The sequence below is a fragment of the Poecile atricapillus genome, chromosome 2, assembly GCF_030490865.1.
Source record: "Poecile atricapillus isolate bPoeAtr1 chromosome 2, bPoeAtr1.hap1, whole genome shotgun sequence".
NCBI classification, from domain to species: Eukaryota; Metazoa; Chordata; class Aves; order Passeriformes; family Paridae; genus Poecile; species Poecile atricapillus.
Window position 1 is genome coordinate 112,258,405 of NC_081250.1, and position 24,018 is coordinate 112,282,422.

Sequence of the window (24,018 nt, forward strand, 5' to 3'; positions counted from 1 at the left end):
GAATTTTTTTTCATATTTTTTTTCCATCTGTGTTACTTTAGTTTACTTGTTTTGTAATCTATTAGACCTAAATCTCAATACCCATTTTGACTAAAACATCAGCTGATAATCTGTGCCTGATTATTAAAACTTATACAGCTGTCTCTGTCCATTCCCAAACATTTTCAAGCCAGAACTTTTAATATACTAGTTGGTGCTTTCTTGGACCAAGGAAAGTGGAAAAACTAAGGTGGCTGGTGCAGTACATGAGGGTGGAGGCCCTGAATGAAGCCTTTATAAAAACTGTCTCATAGGAGATTTCCTCTCTTCTTTCCAGTTTGGATTAGGTTTTTTGGCATACATATGCAAGAAACTCATCATGTCTTTGCATTCAAACTGCACAAGCCAGCTTAGTACTTTGCGAGTTTCCCTGGGAAATTGCTCTGCAGTGCTCCATCCAGAGAAGATGCATTTCCCTGTTTGTTTGGTTATAAGCAAGATCACGAAGCATTTATTTTAGCACTCAATTTACTCGCTTCTCTCACTTCTCTCTTCTCCATTCCTATGGAAGTTTGTTTGAAATATTTCTTTGAATTTAGATAGCTTGTAATATTGAGAAATTACTTTCTTTGCCTCTGGCTGATTATAATGCTGGGACAGATGGATTTAACACAAGCTTAACCCTTTTGTTTCTGGAAAGGATTAGTACAGGCTTAGATGATAACTTGGAAAATACAAGGATAGTATTCAATTGCTGCCATTCTTAATACAGTAATAATGAGTAATGTGTTCCTGGGTTAGCCCATTAGACATTGAGATAGGTAATCTGATGTTGGATCTTTCTGTGTACACTTATACGCATTCATGTTCTCTCTTGAGCTGGCTCTGCATTACTTGCAGGGGTCCTTCTCCTGACCATTCAGCTGAGCAGCCTTGGCAGGAGGGTGGTTGCTCCTGGCCCCCTGAGAGCCTGGGTGCTGCATCATCCCCTGTGTCTTGGAGATCCCAGGTGAGGGCTCATAATCCCCACAGCTGAGGTGAGAACCCATCTTGGAATTCTCTGACGTTTCTACCAAAAGTGGTCTTTTACAGGTAATGTCTGCTGGATGGCACTCTTCAACGGCCTTGGTGCAGCTCCTTGTATTGGACTTGCAGAGCTGGTGAGACCAGATGTGTGCCAGACAGCTGCTTGTTGGAAATGAGATGTTTCCACACCTGCTACTAATCACACAGAGAAATGCCAGTTCTGGACAGAAACACCAACTGAGTTTAGATGCATTCAGGTTTGGGTGGAAGCAGTGAGCAGGCAGTTGATAGCTCTGAATACCTAGATGCCTGTACTTCCTTAAATACTGACATGGCTAATGAAGGCTGCTAATTACAATTTGTAATTTGTTTTTGGACTTGTAGTGTGAAAACTTATTCAAGAACTATGACTTTTATGTTTTTTACCTAGGGTTTTGCATGTGATGAGTTGACGCTGTAGTGGTTAAGTTGCTGCAAGCATGTGGATCCACTTCCACGATCCTTTATGTGTTTATCCCAAGGTCACATGCACATCCTAATTCATTTATTTGTAGCTAAATGCCCTGGTATAAACAACTGCATCTATACAAAATGGGTAGAAGCTGCTGTTCTTAATAGACTTAATAGAATTTTATACTGATGGTGCTGGTGGAAAAAAATTGATAAGAATGAAGCATAAATGAGGTAAAGGAACAGAAAAGCAAACTCTTGGAAGAAAATCTCCAAACATTCAATATTTTCCCCATCTTTCCCACCCCTCACCCATCTTTCTCACCCCTCACCCCTCCCTGCCCCAGTGCATCTCTTTTTCCAAAACACAAAGACCTTTTTATCTCTGACTTCTGTTTCTGTTTTGTTCTGCTATTTTTTAAGCATTAGAAATAGACAATTTACCAGAAGACTATGAGACCTGGTGGAAATCCATTTTTCTTTAGTGTTCGGTAGTTGCTAGACATATATAACTTTCAAATCCTCTCTGGGAAGTAAGTGTCAGGGAGACATTCAGCTAACCCAAACAACACATTTCACAGTAAGTGCTGTTCTACCAAAAGGCCTTTAGACTGAATAGCTAAATGTCCCCTCATTTAAGGATATTGAGGGAGCCAGCATCAGGGGATGCTGGGAAGCTTGTTGTCTTACAGTCAATGTAAATATTTGTAGATATTCTGAAGGGAGTCTGAACCCTGCAAAACTTCTGGCTCCTGAATTAACCATAAGGATTTCTCACTTAGTTTAGTGTTCAACTGAAATACAGACAGCAAGGAGTCATAGGCTTGGTCTGCCGTGCAAAGATCCAGTGAGGAGTGATTTTCAATAGAGCTAATTAAACAAAAGCGCATCAGTAGCATGCATGCACTTACATCAAAGCACACAGAGATTTTATAGGCTTAATTTAACTTTAAATCAGCTTAAATGTGTCCATTTCATGGGCTGGCACTGAGTGGAGCAAATCAATTTTAAATTTAATTAAAGTGGTGTTCTTTTCCAATGTAAGGAGGTCTTATAGGCCTTTCTGTTTCCCGTTATTGATCTCAATGGTATTCTATGAACATGTTAAAAAACCCATTTTTTTTTCACACAACTTACTTGCAAAAATACTGAATTCAGTCATCTGCACATGATTAACATTTTTGCAGTACATATGTACTATTCTGTTACACAGCAAGATCCATACTGGCATGTAATTTTTGGACAAGCTTTTTCATAGTTTGTTTTCACTAAATGTCCTGTTGAAAAGAAAATTGGAGGGCCTGTGACAAGTATGTAGAAATCTTTTTTATGACTTTTAGGCAAGGAAGAAAAGAATTTGTATTTAAATGTAAGCAGTTTCCTGTGATGTGAGTTTGTTCACAGTGGGGTAACCTTAAAGGTGATAGACGGTAAGAAAGCTAATATAAATATACTATATTTATAATGTAGTAGCAGCTACAGGTCATAATAGCAGTGTGGCTTGTTCAATATTAGAATGAATACTCCATTTTTTCAGCAAAATGAAATGTATTAAAAAACAAACAACTTTCTAGTCTCAGAAAATGCATGAATAGTGGAGACTAGAACAGAACAACTCTAATACTTGCCAATGTTCATAACACAGATTAGCAATTTTAACATCCTCCAACCTGAGATGTTTCCCTTAGCTAATGAGCCCATCCTCTTTATTGCTCAAACTTCTGACCATACTCAGACAAAAAACCACCACAAGTATTAAGCAACCCCCAAAACATCCTCCTGAGAACTATTTATACAAGATGCAGTGGTCAGTCAGGGCAGTAAAACAGTGGTTTACAAGAAGCCCAAATAAAGCCTAGGGCTGTCCTGAGCAGGATGGCCTGTGGCGAGTCAATGGGTAAACATTATCAGTGCAGAAAGAAAAAATGGGGAGAAACAGCCTAAAGCAGATGAAGGCAAGTCTGTGAATAAATCCAAGCAAGCAGCATTGCCTGTGTTCTCATGTACCTTAATCCTTGTCACGTGTTTGAATTAGGATTATGCTTCTCTCCCACCCACCTTTAAGTCCTTTTATTCATTAGAAACTTACATAAAATATGGAATAAATCTATTTGAAGAAAAGTTCTCTTGTACTGCAGATTGTCTAAGGAAACCTCCATGTTATGATTAGATCTGTTATGGTTAGATCCTTAACAATTTATTTCAGTGGGAAAACTTCCATTGGATTTAATAGCAACAGGGTCTGAACTAGATTTTCATGAATCATTTCAAGACAGTTTGCCATTCAGGGATGTTGGCTTCTTACCAAATGACTCTTTTAGTTAGATCATAAGGCAGATTGCCTTTGTTCCATGTTATATCCAGCCCCATGGATGTGGTCTTGAAAGCAACCTGAAACCTGGGTATCATAACTTTGGTGAAATAGCTTTAATACCTTAACACATTATGCTATGATAGTGAATTATGTTTTGGGAGAAAATGTTCTCACATGTCCTATAAAAGAAAAATTTACACTGGATCTATTTCTGTAGTGTGGCTACAGTTCTCTGTTTGAAGTAAATTTATTAAAGTAAGACTGACCTACTTGATAAAATCCAAATGTAAGTACCCTTCATTATTCCATAAAAAGGCATTTTCAGCATGGTAAATGAAATATCCTTGTTTGAAACTGTGCTTCGAAACCAAGGTTTTGCTGCATCAACACAAGCATGCAGCATCAGTGGCACTCACCAGCTGAGCAAAGTGTCCTTTGGGAGGCATTTGGGCAAAGCTTGTGATTGTGAAGGTTAGCAAGGTTTTTGACACTGTTTTGCACCATATCCTTGTATCCAATGTGTTCAGTCTAGAGGCTGAGCAACCAGATGGTAAAATACCTGGTGGGGTGGTTTGCTTTAGAGGGTGCTGATTAATGGGTCATGCACTGTCTGGAGGCCTAACTAGAGGAGCACTGCAGGGTCTATCACTAGAACTGGCCTGTTTCACATTTCCATAAATGACTTGCAGGAGACAGTGGAGTGTGCTTTCAACAGAATTGTAGATGGGGACAAACTGGAATGGTCAGGACCACTCATGCTCTGAGGCTGCACAACTGGGGCTTGTTCACCGTGGAGATGAGGTGGCTTTGGAGGCTCCCAACAGTGTGTCCCCTCCTCCTCACCCCCATAACTACTGGAGCTCACTGAGGACATGGAGCCATGGTCTCCACAATGGGGCATGGTGGATGAGGAAAAATGGCACAAGTTGAAATGAGATGTTCATACTGGATATGAGGAAATACCTTCCCACCATGAGGACAGTGGCACAGGCTGCCTGGGGTGGTTGCACAGCCTTCATCCTTTGGAAGTCTTTGAGACCTGACAGGAGAGCTGGCCAAGCACGTTGTCTGAGCTCATGGTTGAGTCCACCTTCAGTAGGAGGCTGGTCCAGAGAATTGCTGAGATCCCTTCTGACTTGAACAATCCTTGATTCCTATGATCCTATAGGTGCAACTACAGTTTGGCTTGGTGTTTACCTGAGAAGCAATCTATTGATAAAGGCTTTCTTTAGCCAATTCTTTTTTAAAGATGCCTTGCCCTTGTAACAGTCTTTCATAAAGCAACTCTTTTGCCTGCTTGTTTCCTACACCCCCAAAGCAAAGTTATTCTTGACACCGACAGACAGAAGACTTTATGAAAGAAATGTCCCTGATGATGAGCAGTGAACCAGCACAGCCCTTAGTGTGTTCTTACCTCTGCAAAAGCTCACTGATGATAATGCAAGGTGGATAGTGGATGTAGGCAATACACACACTCCATAATCCTAGACAAAACCAAGGTCACAGAAGCATATAATGATATATCCCTCACATTTTTATAAGTGGCTGATTTGACAAAACATAAGGATATTTCATAAGTTTCTGCAGTAACTTAGAATATTTACTTTCCATGCAATAGAGAAAAACTGTGAAGCTGTGAAGACTGAAAATCTACACTCTGCTAAGAAATACACTCTAGAAATTGCTGGAATTAAGCAGTACTCACATTACTCTTATTTAAAAACCATTTGGGGTTTGTACATAGTTCACGTGACTCAGGAAGTAGCTATTACCATTAATCATGTTTTCACATTGTGTTCACTGTGCTAGGTCTATCATATTTCTAGACAAAGCTTAAGGCAGGCAAATATAGATTTTTATCTGGCCTATGGAAATGGAAAAGAGGCAGAGGATGAACAGGAATCTACTCATTTAGGAACAATGAAATTCCTTTGGTGGAGTGTTTTATACAACAAGCAGCCACAGTGGCACAGTTCTGACAGCAGCATGTCAGCATCTATGGTTCCCTTTGAGTTTCAGCACTTGTGCTTCATTAATTGGTAGCATTCAGTGAGGTTAAGAATGAAAAATACTCATCTCTTGGGGATTTTAAAATTTTGTTTTCAGTAGTTGATACTAAATTCTGCACCCAGCCACTTTGATTTGCAAGGTAATTTGCTCATTTTAACTCAGAAACAAAATGCAGTTCAGAGAGGTTCATTTTTTCCATAAATTGGTGTTCCTGGTCCTGGCTCTGTAATAAGATGTTCCAAATGTTCATTGCTTGCAGTCTGTCTCATATAATTGGGGATGGGTATGACGTGTTTTGATGCACATAAGACTATTCTCTTTTGGGATTCATTTAAATCCATCCCAGTTTAGAAGAAGCAGCTTGTCTCAGCTCTGTAGGTGCCACCTATGAAGTGCATTGTCTTCTCAGCTCATTTACTCTTAGGCAGGTGCTCATATAACAAACCATCAGAATAATTGGCTTGAAAAAACAACCTCGTGTCTGTCAGGAGGGAGGACAATAATTAATAACATATGGAAAGAGTTACTTTTACCACAGGGATGAAAGGTACCATGGTAAAACAGGATGTGGGCAAATGTATGCTCCAGTTGTCTCTGCCTGTGGTTTGTGTCAGCCTGTGTCTGACCAGGAGGTTCTGGCTTATGACATGTCCAGATGATAGTCAGAATAATTAATGGGCTTTTTAAAAAAAATAGAAACTATAAAATAAGCTTATAACTAGAGCAGTTCATTGATTTCAGTTGTAAGATTCTGGCCTACTATAATTCTATAGAAATTACTCTTAAATCTTGCAGAAAGTATCTTTATTTTCCATTTCACCCAAGTATCAGAAATAGTGGGTACATGTTTTTCAGTTGTGTATGTTCATATTTCCTGAAACTTTGCCTAGAACCTGAAAATTGTTAGAAAATACTGGAAGAATTTGTATATGGTTTGTCAGCTATCTTTGAAAGGGAAATTTTTCTAGTTGCTACCGCTGCAAAAAACCAACCCTATTGCAATGATAAGCATACGCCTGAATTTCTCCAAAGTGATTAACTTTAATCTATTTGATATCATCCAGAATTCCAGAGGATTTCAGCTCAGATTAAAAACCTTTTTTTAACATGAACAGTCATGCAAATTGATAAATGGGTCTTACAACATCCTGCCTAGGATGACCAAGTCATGCATATGGTAGAGTTTATCACATATGTCACACAAAGCAAGGCAGTGCTTGATAAGCACTTTTATTGGGTAATTAATTTTTTTTTTTTTACATTTGCAAATAAAGCAGATTGATTTCCATCTTGAAGTAATTTACTAACACATTATAAACTCGTCAAATGCTAACGTGGTGCAGTATGCCATTTCCTGTTTACTAAGTAAACTTTTAGCTGTCTGCTTTGTGTCTTTCAGGTTGAACCTGGAATTGTCCTCTGCCAGGGATGTCATGGAGCCTGCTGTCAGAGCCCTCCACCTGAAGGAAAACATTGCCTCCTTGCCTTGACTTCTTGCAAAGTCAAACAAGTCATGGCCGTCTCCCAGTGGTTTGCAGGCCCAAGCTACAACATGCAGAGGTGTTCCAGGGAGCTATTAAAAGGTAAAAATGCTATCAAATTGATGTCATGTGATGTTTCTGGCTATTTATAAACTTTTTTTTTCTTTAAGCATCTATTTGTGAAGATTATTTGAGATATATACAAAACTTTTTTTCTTTAGCATGAAAAGCAGGTGTCCTTTAAAGAAAGGACCCAGGCCCTTTTAGCACAAGGTCATCTATTGCATCAGGAATTTATGGAAGCAGCAACTATGAAATGATCTTATGGGAACAGCAGAAAAAGGGAAAAATGCCCTTCAGAGCCTTAAAGGTTCATTGAAACAGTAATTTAAAAGGATTTGAATCCAGTTACTCATGACATTTCCCATGCCAATTCAAAGCTGGCCAGCTCTTTCTCCACATTTTCTTTTCATTTTATTAGTGTATGCTTTTACAGGAAATGAGTTAACATAAATCATATTACAGACAAGATAAGCAACAAAGTCACTGGAAGTAACATGCTAGGGTAAACAAGAATCAGACTAAAGGAATCCTTGCCATATGGGGCACTCTCAAAAGGCATATAAAATCTCCTGATAAATGAAGTATTTGTGGTACTATATTTCATATGACAGCGAGAGTGAATTCATCTTTTTAGGAAGGGATATTAAGACTGTCCTTTGAATGGTGGGTCATGAGTGGGAGAGGCAGTGACTTAATTTCCACCTTGAGTATCCTAGAGGAAAAGAGAAGATGCATATGCACTTCCTGCTGCATTGGAGTTCCTACAGCAAAGCCCTATGAATTCTGCTTCAAACAACAATAAAACTGGACACATGTAATAAAAACACATGGACAGTTTTGTTTTGTAATATTATAATTTTTCATAATTTTCATGGTTTCATTTGTCCTGAATGGCTGTAGCATTCTACATCTTTTCTTGTACAGAGTTCTTTTTTTATCCACTTGTTTTATCACCTTAACTGCATGACAACACTTGGACCTACCTGTCAGCAAATAGGATAAAAGTATTTTTTCCTGTCAATGTGGATGATGGAAAAAAAACTACTTGTGCATCATTGGTGGAGATTTGATTAGGACTTGCCCATTCGCCTACTTTTTAACAAATTTTCAAGGATGAACTACCAGCAGCTGAGTGAATATTTAATAAAAATTGTGAACTTGCTTCAGTGACAAGTGAAACAGTTTGTATAAACCTTTTAGGAAGACAAATATCTGCTTGCAATGAGAATTGTACAGTAGGAATTGTTTGGGTTTCAGTAGCCTGGAGGAGTAATAACATCAATAAGTGCAGTATTGTATACTTGTGTATGATGCATATACTTGTTTCCTCACAGTGATGTTATCATAAACATAATGAATACAAAATGTGCTAAGGCCCTAAAACCTAAATTTCTGAGTGATAGTCTGCAGTATGTACCAGTCTGAAGATATTACAGAGTATAAACTAGTGTGATTTTTTAGTTCTCAGCTGTTCACAGCACTAAAACTAGAAAGCACACTAGCAACAGCTACAGCCAAAGTTCCTTTAAAATTCACTTTACAGGCCCAGGCTGCTGAGGCATATGCAGAGTTCATGTAAATACTGTCATGCTTTATAATGCAGAGCAAATTGGTGTTGGAGGAAGCAGAAAGGAGGAAAGGAAGGCTGATACTAGGACACTCCAAAGAGAGGTGCCTGTAGAGAAATGCTGATGCTCCTTGAAAATTCTGTTAGGTTTGTGGTTTTCTCAATCCTCAGAGCTCTTCCATGATACATTCTGGTGGAGCCTTTTAAAGGGATGAAGGAAGAAGTTTGTTTCCCTGTCACTCACAGCATGAATGAGCTGTTGTTAGACTGCTTTGAATAAAACCAAGATAATATTATAAATGGTTGACAAAGAAGAACCAAACAGCTTTTTTGGCTAGTTGGTACCTCACTCCAGTGAAACACATATGAAGAGGTTGTCTGGGAGCAAGGATTGTGTTCTGGGGTACTCTGACAACACCCCTTCTTGCTCCAGTGTTTGCCTAGTGGCTTGAGGACTTTCATGATGAATTCTGGGTGCCTCATCCCCAGCAGGGACCACAGGTGACTTTGCTGTTCTGCTGTTCTCACCAACACTGGGAATGGAATGCCCTGCAGTCATCCGCTGAAACAAATCTCCAGTAATGTGTCATGGAATTTGTGTATTCATGACCAGAAGCAGTTAGGGTTTAGGTTTTCCATCTTACTCATAAAATTACAGCTCTTGCAGCACGTAACTCTTAAGACCACGATGACAAATGCTGTGAACTTCTTTAAGGAGAAGGGTACTGTTCAACCTCTTACCCTATGAGACTCAAGGAAATCCCATATGGGCATGACATGACCACAGCATAAAAATGGCAGGTTATTTACCCATTTTGTACATCAATAATGTTAAAGTGGAGGAGATGTGGTTTGCCTGACATATCTTAAAAGGGTGTCGTGGGGAAGATGTAAAAACTAATTGCCTTGATGTTTTTGTTGAGAGTTGCCTTGGATGTAATTAGTGATTCTCAAATATGGTTGCTGGATTTTTTTTTCCCTTTGGAACTAAAATATTTTTATTAAAAAGAATGGAGTAACAAGTTAATGAAGGGAAAGAAACAAACAATCTGCTAAGCTTGCATGAAGGCAGTGGCAGCTCATAATTTTTTAATGATTCTCATTTTTATGTTCTTTTGTACCATTTTTTTCTCATGAAATAAGAATGGATAAAACGCTATAAATTTGGTCCAAATATAAAAGTTATTCAGTACCTGGCCACACTTGGAAATTGTAACAATGAAAGTTGCTGTGCATGGGCGAATCGTTGTTATGTTTCATAACACATATGAATGATTCTGACCCATTTGAAGAGAAAAGGTCAGTGTCAGTTCTTACAAAAGCAAGGACGGTGGCCAAGTGATGTTGGCTGGAATTTGCATGGGCCTACAAATGCACCTTAGTGTTGGCCTGTAGCACACAGATTTTCCAATTTTATTAATAAAATCACAGACGTGCCTCCCCCTCTCTTCCAGATCTGCCTAATGGGGCTAGATTTTTCTCCTGCTCTTTGTGATCTGGATGCTTACCCACTGGGGATCAAAATGAGATCACCAAACACATTTTTCCATGGGTGACCTAAATCTGAAGCTGTTATCTTCCCCAGCTGAGCAAGCAGTAGAAAATAAGAACAAAATCAACTACTAAAGAAAACTTCTTGGCTTTAAAATTGTTAAAGAGGAAGCAATCTGTAGCTGTGAAGCAAGTTTCCAAAACAAAGATCTCCTTAGAGTAATACATTTGACACTTTGCCACAGTCAGAGCTCTGTGCATGCCTGGGAAACCCTTGCAGAGTTCAGTTTGAGGAACGTGTGGCTGTTGAACTTGATGCATTGATGGGGATGATCGACTTACTGTGTGCAGTGGGTTGAGGGACTGGCTGCCCCCCTTCATTTCTCCCACAGTAGTAATGATACTTGCACATCAGAACAAAACAGGCTATTCTTTTGCACTGCAGCTGAAATGCCTCCCCTGTTGCCCCCCAGTGACTGCAGCTGAGCTGGGCTGTTATGAATGTGTTAGTCCTGAGTCTGCTGAGAGCTATAAATGTCATGCCTTCAATGACATGCCCTCCTGGCTAGGTGGAATTCATTCTTCAGAGTGACCTGAGGATAGGACCACTGCCTTCCTTCCCAGGCCGTTTCTGCCAGAGAAACAGTATGAGGCTGTAAATGCATATTGAGGAGTTGTCGGGAGGTCCCTTGGCTCTCTTTTGTCTTGGCTGCTCTAAACTGTGGCTCCAGATCCTCCTCCAATGGGAAAAGATAAGAGTTATGCTTCTGCCTAATTTCTATGAGACCAAATCAGAAAAAAAGAGCTACTTTTTCATTTCCACATATGTTACAATGTACTGGTGCAGGGCCATTGTGGGGCAATGAAGTGGTTCTCTGACATGATGAAGAGATTAAACATATCATCACTTGTGTTTTGCTGCTCCATCTTCTTTGCCAGAGGTTTACTTCATAATGTAAAGCCCAGTAAAACCAGAAGACATGGAGGATTTGAGGAGAAAAACTGTAGGTAATGAATTTCTTTTCCCTGTCTGTGGACACGCCTGGGATATAACAGGAGGGTGATGATACTCCATGGTCAGCAGCAACATCTTTGTTGCCATGCTTTGCATCCTCTGATTGCTTCCCTCTACAGGCATGTGTAATGGATGACAGTGCTCTCTACCTAGGTGCTTTTTTTCTGGAATGCTCTTTATTCCTTGTTTCAAGTAGTTTTCCTGCATATTTGTGACTGATGAATACCATGTTCCTCCCAGGGATTGTTCTGGTGTTGGTGGCCTTTTTTGCCTTTGCCTTCACTTTTGCCAAGGAAAATTAGGGAGCAGCTTTTCCGTACTGTGGTTCAATCATCCTGGTGTTCATTGAAGTAAAGCAGGTGCACACTGGTGTCCTGTTAGACCAGGATCTGTCCCCTCTATGTCCTTTGAGGAAAAATGGTGAAGAGAGTCAAAAGCTGGAATGCTGCCCAGCAATCTTAATTTCTGCCTTGAACACAGCTGGGAGACAATTTTCCTGGAGAAACTACTAGGCTGACAAATACCACTGAGTAGCCTGTTTGGGAATTTTACCATAACAAATAAGCCATTTTGTTCACGCCTGAGGCTCTCAGATCCGTACCATACCGTACCTCTCTTCCTGTCAGGCTGAGGGTTGGATTCCCTGTGCTTGCCTCTGTACTCTTACCTACACAGCTGTTAGCCATTACTTTGCATTCTGTTTGTCTATATTTTAGCTGAAGGAAAACTTTTTTTTTCCTTGATTTAATTTGACTAGGATAAAGTAATTATGTAGAAACCACAATATCTCTGATGGTAAGCAGACTGTACGGAATAAAACTGCCTAAGCATAAATGGGTAAAACTTGGTTTTATGCTACTTCTGTAGGGGATGTGACATTTTTTGCATTGTGTTTGCATTTTGTGTGTATTTTTTCACCTAGGAAACCCCATCTCTTCCCACCCATCAATTTTACTGAAACTTCAGCATTTGCGCTTGATTGAAATAGGTACTTTGAAGCCAAAAAGAAATTTAAATAAAATATTGAACGTAAAGTTGTCAAAAATCCTTTTATTTTACCATGTTTGTTCAAACTATTTAATCATGGTTGGATGCCCCATCCCTAGAAACATTTAAGGTTAGGATGGATTGGTCTTGGACCAAATCTCCCCAAGATGGGAGATGTCCGTGCCTATGTAGGGCTGGAATTAGATTATGTTTAAAGTCTCTTGCAATCCAAACCATTCTATGGTTTTATGATTGTTCGTTATATATGTACGTCTTGTATGCAAGACTGTATTGACTGAAAACATGGCTTCCCATCCAAAGAATTTCAAAAGGTCTAATACCCTGGAAAACAGATTCAATCCATCTTAAAATAAGGTCTTGTTCTGAAAGGTGAGTTAAAGCTTGCTGTTCTGTGTAATCACACAAATGTGTTTTGTAAGCTTTCCTTAAAAATGTCCAGCTGGCCTGAGCCAAGCTGCACAGGCCTGCAGAGCACAGCATTGCCGCTGGGATGCTCCCAGCGAACCCAGCGGGACTCCAGCGCTCTTGTAGATCTGGATGTGGAAACTGACTTCAGTGGGGCTGGGAGCGCTGGCAAGAATGCTGAGAGTTACATCTTTCTACTTCAGAAACTCAAGGGAGATATTAAACATCCGCTTGATCAGCAGCAAACTCCCTGCTCCAATTCTCGCTCAAAGGATGTCATGTCTAATGGAGCTGAACTGCCAGAAAGCTGCACCTGAGCGAGGAGGACTTCTGCCTCAGGTTAGTCCCTGGTCCAGATCCAGAGGAACTGCCAGAGGAGGGAGCCAAACTTCATTTCTGTTGGCAATATTTATTTTGCTGATGTTCTTTGCTGTGCTCCTGCACTTTCTGCTCCCTTTGTGGTAGAAGGAAGCCAGGTACAGAACAGTGTGTGCTCATGAACTACTTCTACTCAGTGGTCCTGCTTTAGATTCCCTGCTTGTGAGGTGATATGGGGAGATACTCTGCTCTCCTCAATCAGAAGACATAGTAGAGCAGCTGTTCCCAGTAACAATTATGACACTATTGCTGAGACAAACATTTTCACAATGATGCATGGGAACGCTAAATCCAAACCACATTGTTTAGCTAATGCATGCTTTCGCTCTGCTAAAGGGGAATGTCACATAACTGAAAGTAAATTGAAGAGATCAGAGTTTAGAAAATATGACAAAGTTGAAAACTTAAAGCTGTAATACACAGTAACATCCTTTAGCAGTGAAATCAATGATCCAGAGTGGAGTGTGTATGTGTATTTTATGGCAGTTTATTAGGTATGACTCCCCTCTGGCCAGTCCAGTGCACAGACACTGTTGTGAGTCAGGAATGTTTTCTGCCAAGCACTTCAGTGAAACTGAGTATAGCATATAGATCTCCTTTCCCACAGAACATATCAGGCATTGCAACATATCATAGATATGTCAGACTGTAGGTATGGTTTCTGGCATTTTTCTTTAATCTGCACTCCCAGCTGGGACTAATGAAACACTGCTCTCAAGGCGTGTGTGTGCACATGTGCTCACAGTCCTCACACACTGTTTTAATAAGGTAATACTTTTATTTTCCTTAGCAAGAGGAAAGGTACTTGCCTTCAGTAGTGATGTGGTGCAACAGCTTAGAGAAAGGAAAGTTAAAAATGAATGGAGACCCAAAATATTTAATTCATAAATTGATTACTGAACTAGTGATATCTACCTTAATATTGTGAGAGCCTTGGTGTTGGCACTTTCAAAATAACTGATATGGGTTTGAAAGATTGTTTGAGAGCCTTCTCTTTCTGGCACTGTTGTGGAGAGATCGCTAAGTTTAGATCACAAGAATGCAAAGTTACTCAATCAAACACAGAAGTCTGCTAAGTTCATTCAATAAATGGAGATAAAAATGGAGTTTTGTCTCTTACCAGAGGACCATGGTCAACATCCCCCCTTCCTTTTCAATGTGCCTTTGCTGTAAGTTCTGGGTGATTCTATCAGGTCTGATCAAAGCTAGAAACACCTTTGGCAGTGGTTTGAAGGTTTTGTCTGAACTCAGCAAGCAATGAAGAAAAAAGGAGAGGGGAAACACATTAAGGACTTGAAAACTATTTTGAGGTGTGCAGACTAGGGAGCTGACAGCAATATCTGACAGCAATACCAAAGTGCCTTTGTGATTACTTGGTTTTCATGTTAGAGGGTAGAGTCTGTCAGCACATTGATTGTTTTTACTGTCCAGCCTCCTGCTTTTGAAGAGCTGCTCTAGTTTATTTCAATGGTACACTATACAGAAATCTTACCTATTTAAATAAATGGAATTCAGTACTTTCAACAAAAGCCCTGGACGTTATGATCCTCCCATGCATTGTCAGGGTCCTGGGGCACTGTAGCTCATGAATAACACAGATGGAGGAAGGTTTATAGAGTCTGTGGCAGTGGTTTTATTTCACATCCGAAGTGCGAAAAGTTTCTTCCAAAGAACAACATTATTTGATACTTTTAAATAAGTAGGTCTGTTTGGCCTTACAAATAATAGTGCAGGTGCTGTAGGAATTTTGTGATGGAGCCCTTTACAGGGAAAACTGGAGTGTTGCAGAGGCTGTGTGCTAACCCAAAAAGCCAAATTAAAAACGTATGCAGCCGCACTGCAGCATGTGGGTGGCTTTTAGGCAAGTGCAGAGTGTTGTTAAATGTCGAAATCAAATATAGGCACGGAGAACACTGGTGTGTGAATGGAAAGACTGATCACATACTTGTCCTGCCATTTAAATGTGTGGTAGGCTCCTCTGGAATTGAAAATCTGCCTAGTAGCAAGCCAGCTTGTAGGGAAATACAAATCTGATTTTGAGTCTTCATACATTTCTAAAATCTAGCCCTTCTGCAGGTCTGAAAAATAGTTAGCATTTACAATTTATTATCAGCTGCCTTTGCATTTTCATGTTGAGGCTCTGGTCTTGCTGTCTGCTCATTCACACTGATGATATTGCCCATAAAACTTGACAACTGGAAACTTAAGTAATGAGTATTAACTTCAAAGCATAGCTCTGATGTAGAAGAAATCTCTGTATTGTACATTTGAAAACTGAGGTGCAGATACTAAATATTTGTTCAGAGTCCTTTTAAAAGCTGTAGCATAGACGGAATTTGATCTTTGTCCTGGAAAACCTCAGCCTAGTACTTGATAGTGACCTTTTTATCATCTTTTAGGTAAAATGCCAAAAATTCATGCAATGCTCCCTCTTCATTTGAAGAACGAAATATTAAGTGAACAGTAATGATTTAGTCTGCCTAACCTGAAACAACCCTGTAACTCTGAGATTTTATTGTGCAAGATGAAGACTTGGTTAATTTAAAATGGTTCCTGATATGTGATGACCTAGTCCTTATCTACTGTCTAGCTCACCATATGCAGAATATTCTTTTTTTTACAAGTTTAAAAAAGCACAACACTATTTGAAGTCAGGCAAATGATTGCTTTGGATATTGGCCAAAACAACAGATAAAATCAGCTAAAAAAATAAAAAAGAAAAAAAAGAAAAGGCAAAAAAACCAAGTACTTTTGGTGGATTAATGCGGGAGAAATAAGCCTAAAGTTTTCTAAAAGTAAACAAAAAATTATGCTTTATGCTCTTTAATCCTCCTTCCTCCTCTTGTCCCTTTGGGTACTGTTTTATCCACTCACTTTAGGAGAGTCCTGTCCTGAATGCTTTTGCCAGTTGCATCACCTTTTAATGTTCCTTCTGTACATTTGCAACTACTTTGGAGCTGTAGTTCCTTTTATGTCACTCACCCAATATTTAGAATTTGTAGTTTCCTCAGATAATTGGCCATCTTGACAAAAAGAGTGACACAATCAGCTGTCAGATACTTTTCATTCCTGACTTCCATGCCAAAACTGACATGTGGATATTGGGATAATAATGTGTTATCTTAATTAGGTGTATCTTCATGATGCATGCTTTATAACAGATAGAGCATATGAAACTACTGCAATGCCTTGCCAGGGTATCTTTGAAATGAGATTCCCTACTTAAGAGTTTTCCTCCTTCTTAAATAAATAAAAAGTAAACGAACAATTGCAGAGTCCAAGTCTGAATCCTAGCACTTCCTGTTAAACCTCACAAAATAGTGCAAGAAACATGTTTGGTCTGCTTTCTAAGGCTTGATGATGTGATAGAAAGGATGTTGTATGTAACATCAAAGAATGATGTTGTTATACCTCTGAAGCCTGACTTCTGGAAGTCCAAGTGAAATAATGTATGTTCATTTTTCTCCAGAATATGGCAGTTTTTAATAGGCTTGGAATCTTATCAGAAATGTTCCAACGATTTCCTTCATTGTGTTTGTGTGTGCTTTTTTTTGACTATTCAAATTTCTCTCACACTTTTCAAAGTTTTGTTAAGTGACTCCCTGCTGGGTTTAGTTAAGAGCGGTGCCGAGCAAATCGCAAGCTGCCAAAACCAGCCAACAAACCACCAGTGATGAGCAAATGTTTCTGCTCTTTCAGCTCATGGTGAATGTTACTGTTTTCTCAATTCCAGCATCATGTTCAAGTGGAAAATGGTGCAGTCTGGACTACAGACAGACCTGAACAGTGTTTTGGACCTGAGCATAGAGAGTCTGGCTGAGGATCAGGGTGGATCATAACTTTCACACTTGCTGTCTATACATGTTAGGATTAAAGTCTTGGGAGTATTTCTGGCCCAGTGATCATTCTTGAAGTAGACTTCTTGGAACTGTCCACAATGATCTCGGAGCAGAATTTAGATCTGTGTATTTATGTCTCTTAGAATGATTACAGACCTTTTTTTGTGAAAGACTGTAGATATGAACCTTTAGAGTCCCACAAAACAAAGTGTGTAAATGTGTAATGTGTGTGTAATGTGTAATGTGTAAAAGGCAATTCATAGGGAATGACTGGATTAGTTTCTTCTCTACACCCTCCTGCTGCAGTGAACACATTCTGAATATATTGTGTTTTTCTCTGTTTCCTCCTCCAAATGTACTCTGAATGGAATAGGTTTTGCCTGTAGTAGCATGTCTTTTTAGTGTGTTCTCACCATTGTCCTCAAAACCAAGTCCATTAATTGTCTATGCTACATGCCCATGTGCTGGCATGCATGTGGTGGGAGGCTTAGGGAAGATCAGTGACTTTCCCAGGAGGGGAGATGTGAGCCCAGGGCAAAGTGTTTGCTCAGCCACTTGCTCTGCTGCAGTGTTGCACTCATCTTAGTAATGTGAAAGAGATTCTATTAAAACCAAAGCCAGTCAGATATTAAATTGAGACAACTAAAATTTCAATAGTTAGGAAGAATACCCAGTGCCTTCTTTGTCCTGTGAATGGGATGTGCTTTAAATTTGGGAGCAGGTGACAGACTCCTAGTGTTTCTGGCTGCGCCACAAATTTCCTTCAGAACTGATGTTCTTCCACAGCTTATTGTCACACAGGCATACTTATTTAAAAAAATCCCTTACAGAACCTTAGATGAGAGTCCAAAGTCATTGAAAAAATGCAGATTTCAAGACTGCATAGTAAAACATCTGACCATTTCAGGAGAAAGGGGTCTTCTCTCCAACGTTAACTTGGGGGAGGTGGAGGTGATGTAATAGTTTTCTTCAAATGTGTGTTCCAAATCTGTACAAAAATGCAGAGGAAGATTCTCACAGAATATCTTGCTTTAAATGGCATTTCATAATAAACCACTTGAACCTAGTTCTTCCATATCCAGTCCCTAGGTTCTTTTGGATCAGGCAGGCATGTTTTCTTATAATCATAGAGTCATGGAATCATTAAAGTTCTTAAAGACCTCATTGCCCAGTAAATTTTCTGCTGTGGAGTGCTTACAACATCTTGAAGCAGACTAATCTTTCCTAGGAGACATTTATGTTAAAACTACTAAATTCCTATTACATATTTTGGTTTGAATAAGACAATATTTTTGGACACAGAAATATTCAGTTGAAAAATTCCCAGTTTATACTTGGTGATCCAATCACAAAAGTCACTTAGTATGCCATTTATATTTTTTCTGATGCCCTAATGAAGATTAGGTGTCTGCTCTCATCTGAGTTCATCAAGCACATAATTTAGCAGTGTGTTGCACAACTTTGTACTTCTGAACTAACTCCTAGCTCCTAGCTGTAATCACAGAATAGGGCTAGCACAATGTTAAGTATGCTACAAACCAAAAAGATTCGTGGGGGTCTCCAAGGTGTCTGTTATCAAAATATAAGACAAAGCTGAGAATTGGATAGTATGAATGGAGTGTGTGTATGTGTGTGTGAGTACAGGAAATGCTAAGATAAAAATGGCAATTTTAAATATATTGCTTGTCAAGGCTTTATCTGTATAATGTAGAAAGGTAGAACACTGAAGAGAGGTTTGAAATTATATAACTTATAAAGATTTCCATTTTAACATTACTAAGTCAGCAATAATATTAGATGTCAATTCTAGAGTGCAGTACTGTGAACAAAGGTTTCACTGATGATTTAAAATATGACATAATTTTGGCAGATTTTGTTTTAATGTAAATATTAGGAAGGATGAGGGAAGCAACAACAGTCTACCTACTTGTATGTAGATAATTGTATTTGCTTATTATAGGTATTGTCTTGTTGGGTGCAAATTAGACACTTCATGAGCTGGTCGTGCTAAGGACAAGGTCAAGGAGAAGTCAGGAATGTAGGATAGGTGATTTTTTTAATCTAACATGCCAAACCTAAATCAGAAAACATCTGTGTGATGCTGCTGCTGCTGCTGGATGTTTAGGAAAGTCAAATGTGTCGTCAGCCCACTAATACTTTAGTATCAGAGAATAGCTCAAGTTGGAAGGGGCCCATAAGGATTATCAAGTCCAATTCCCTGTTCCTCACAGGGCTACCTAAAAATGAACAATATGGTTAAGTGCATCTTCCGAATGCCCTTAAACTCTGCCATGACCACTTCCCTTGGCAGCCTGTTCCAGTGACCAACCACTTTTTCAGGGAAGAATCTTTTCCTAACTTTCCTGATGCAACTTCGTTCCATTTCCTCATGTCCTACTGCTGGCCATCAGAGAGCAGATCAGCACCTCCTGCTCCACTGCTGTCCTTGGGGAAGTTGTAGACTATGATGGATCCACCCCTCAGCCTTCTTTTCTCCAAGGTGAACAAAACAAGCAGCCTCAGCCACTGCCCTACATCTTGTCCTTGAGGCCTTTTACTGTACTGGTTGCCCACCCCTGGACACACTCCAATAGTTTGATGTCCTTCTTATATCAAGGAACCAAACCTACACACAGTACTTGTGGTGTCATCATATCTCTGATGCTAAAGCATTGTGTACTTGCTGTTTAAAATTTGCCCATTATAATAAATGTAGTCCATCTGCTCTAACTTTGGGTTAAGGCTGTGCATGCTCCTGGAGAATAAGCACATCTTTGAACAGGAGACAAATGGTGAGTCTTTCTCCCCATCTCATCTGCTCTCCTATGAGAAGGTAACCTCTTTTCTTTCAGTTCTTTCCTTGTTAAATAAGCATATTTGGGTGATTTAGGATGAGTACACCATGAATGAAGAGATTATGTAACATATGTGGTTGAGATAAAGAAGTGATCAGGTGCAATTTAAATTTAAGGATGACCAGAGACCTTACAGGGACAGATCTCATAAAATATAATGCCACTCAGAGTCTGGAAGTTGTGCAAGACTGCTGGTAAAGAATTTCTTTGTTCAGATAGGCCATTCCAGTCTTCTCTTTCTCAAATTCTCTACGGATAGCAGAATTGTTATAATATTTAATTCAGTATGAGATAGCACCTCTCTGAATGATGATTATTTATAAAAGCTTTCAAACTTGAAAAGTATGTAGCATTCTTTTCCTTGATAGATGACCAATGGATTTTTAGGAATAGTAAACACTGAGCACAGTGGAAGAAAATTGTGAGTTACTAAGGGAAGATTAGTAATGCAGTTTTAGGAATTTATACAGGCCCAACTGGAAAGTCATCATGTATTACTGAAATTTGGTCTGCACAGGGGAATGTGGCTGGCAAAATAATGTTAAGAAGGAGCAGGGCAGTTATGTGTGATGAGGTGGCAGTACATAAATAGTGTATACTAATTTTTATATTTATTTATACAAATAGGTATTCCTGTGGAAAATGGCTGAAACTCAGCTGATGGCTGATACCAGTTCTGTTGCATTTTTCTGCACTATGTTATCATGTAATTACCATTTAGTGCATGAATTTTAACAGCATTAAAAACCTCACCCCTGAGCCAATACAACTGACATTGTCTTTATAGAGATACAGTTACAGTAAAGGAAAACAAAAATTTGAAACTAAAGAGTGCTCTAATTTCAGCTGCTAATTTAAGTCTTACTGGCAAAAGCATTTATAAAGTTTGGACAAGTTCTGCCACTGTAGCTCTGCTAAGAGTCTTTTTGTTAGGAGTCAAACCAGGAATCTTTTGAACCTTGGGTTCTAATACACTGCATAGAAGTAAAGAGAAATGAGTTCTTGCCTTTTCCAGATAACAGTGGAGAAGCTGCCCAATCTGTCGCACCCAACCATGCTGCTGAATTGCTGCACTACAGATCCCTGGTATCAGCAACTCTTCATCAATCTGGTAAGACTGAAGCCAACTCTAAAAACAAACATTTCCTCCATGAACAATGTGTTTGTTATATTTTCTCATTTGTTTATGATGGCTGTGTCAGCTGCACTGATTTACATAAACACTGCCAATCCTGGGACGTTACATTCTCAACAAAAGTAGCTGAGTACAAACAGCATTCCGAAGTTTTAATTCATATTGTATAAACATAACAGATGTTGATAAAATGAGCCAAAAAGAAAATACAACAAAGGAGACCATTTCAAGGGGGCTTTTGATTAAAATACATTCCAGATTGACAAAATGATACAATGTTAATGGAATAGATCATTTAAATGTCATTATTTGGCTCTTATAGTCCTATAAAGCAAATATAAAGCAACACTTTTGAGATTTAGACTCCATTACAGTACAGTGCCTATACATCAACTTATAAATAAAACTATATTTCTTTTCCTTTCCTTTTTTTTTTTTAAATCCCTGCTATGACATCGCCACATTTATTTCCTAAATACTGTACTAAAATACTGTGTCCAAAAGCAATAATAAGTTTGGTATACAAAGTAAGCCTAAAATAAATATATTATAAACAAAATAAATGCGGTTTCTGCCTCAGTGAATTTCCAGTCATTGAAACTGAGAAGGGCGACACTGAGAAATCCAGGTCAGAGGCCTAATTCAGCCGGGTTTTCTTTAAAAAAATATAAAAATCTGCTCTCCTTTATTCATGTGTGAAGATGATGAGACTTCATTTGAGATCCATCTGGTCTAAATCCCTTGCTTTGAGAATAGCTAGAAGGAGAGAAGATTTACAAAACCCACAATACTTTTAATATACATTATCTAGTTTGGTTTAAGAGTTTCCTTTTAATAGATGAGAAACTGCGGTGAAGAGAGGACAAATGGCTTTCCAAAGTTCAAGAGGAGGTCATACATAGAAGTAGAAGCCAGCTCAAGCTGAGGCCCAGTCCAATGCTTGCGCCATTGGGCCACACAGTTTTTTTATTGTGGGAAACCTATGGAACTTAATTACATTTCATATTGGTACCTGATGTGATCCCCAAAGCAACAAAGCTCAGTATTCCTTTCAACAAATTGTTATTACCACTCATGAAAGATCAATTTCTGATATCCACATAAATAGCCATTGTGAATTTCCTGGGTACAAAGATTTCCCGTGTTGGTGATTTTCACACCAAAATTATATGTGGTATAGAAAGAGGAAACCTCTTCACTTTTGCTTTCCTCCTAATGTCTTTGAATGTCTTGTATGTTCTGTAAATGAGAGAGGGTAAAGAGATGTGCCCTTCTATGCTGTGCGTTTATTTAAGTTGTTTTATCATGTCTTTATTTCAATCTTCCTCTGTCTGGGGAAGCATACAATTGGGAAGCACAATACACCTTTGATAGAACTGGCCAAGTCACAGGAATAATGCTGTAGAACCATGGGAAAAATAAAGTCTTAGTAAACAACTACATGCTCTATAAAGACCAGCTTGGTTGGCAATAAAGTGATCTTTAGCTCTGTTGCTATCAAGAAACCATTAAAGACCTCATAATTTTCAGTCAACAGAGTTTACTACTGTTAGGCCCTCTTCTCACACCCATGTGATTGTTTCTCTTCCTTGAAGCCTATGTTTCTATGTGAACTGATTTTTATAAGCATGTACTACAAAATATTATAGAATGTCATAAATGGTTGTGTAATGAGATAGCAGCAATAAAAAGTTTTAAAACTTAATAAACATTGGGGTCACTGACTATTTTCAAGTAAAATCTTAGAGCAGAAAAGTCTTAGATTTAGAAAGTGGACCTCAACTTTGCTTTTCCAGTCTTTAAAATTTGAGTACATTCCAGTCATAATAGTTTACTTAGACTGAACCTTATGGTTTACCAAAAATTTTAAGTTGTTCTTTTACTATGGTATTTCCTGATGTTTTAGGTATAATTGAGGATGTGGAGCAGGGAGAGAATCCATGTTCTTACTGGATCCTGTAGAACCTGCAGAATCAAGTGCTTGGGGTGATCAGCAGGAAGGACTTGATGCATTTCCTACTTTAGGAGAGGCTCAGGCTCCAGCTGGCACCACAGATCCCTGATACCAGTGAGCAGCCCGATTCAAAGCCATGCATGCCTTCTTAGGCTTTGTCACTTGTTTTCAAGCCCATGTTCTTCCTCAGGAAAACATAATCAGAGCTTTTCCACTTGATTCCTTCCAGACAAAACATGCTTAAAATGTGTAGTATGTTGACATGAGAGATTGTAGCTCCAGAGACGTGTTCCTTCAGCTGCTTGGTGACTGCAAAATTCATTAATTTAAATGCTTGTGAGACAACATGAGAATTCACATGTTTATGGAAGACATAAGATGGGAAAGCTGGATGTCAAGAATGCTTTTGTCATGCCCTGTCTGTGCCTCTTGAAAAATATCACGACCATCATCAGCAGCTATGTTAGAAAAGCTTTTCAGTGAAGACTAAATCTTCAGTCTCTGAGTATCTGCCTATTAAAAAGGAAAATGTTTTAGATTTCCTCTTATGATTTTGATGTTTAATTTTGTTCTGTTAAATACCAGAGGGATTCCCACATATTTGGACATTAAAACCAAACATGTATGAAGGAATCCACACTATTAATGTTATATTGAATACCAAGGAAAACTAGTAATAATTTATTGGTTATAAAAACTTGCCAAAATTCCTGAAAATGAATTTCTGGTATTTGAATCATGCAGCTCTGACTCTCCTACAAATCAAAGATTTGTTGGATGTTCTCTAGTTTTCCCTTTAGGAATTTGTTTTTATTATAATGTTGTTTTTGTAGTACCACAGAAAATGCACAGAACTTTAAAACTGAAGAGTCCAGTTAAAGCATATAACTGGCAGCCCAAAAATGCTCAAAGTCACATGAGACAGGCTCTTTAAATGGCCATTTAAAATATGACAGAAGCAGGATGAGAAATGCTCTGCAAATCATCCATCTAAGAGACATGGACATGGATGTTTATTTAGATCCTGCTACAGTTCATAATCTTTTGC

At 38.9% G+C, this 24,018-nt stretch overlaps 1 pseudogene; it reads left to right on the plus strand.

The window, feature by feature from the left end:
- The window catches only part of LOC131575543 (H(+)/Cl(-) exchange transporter 6-like), a 76,646-nt pseudogene extending 53,524 nt beyond the window's left edge, over positions 1–23,122 (plus strand).
- Positions 23,123–24,018: the final 896 nt, after the last annotated feature.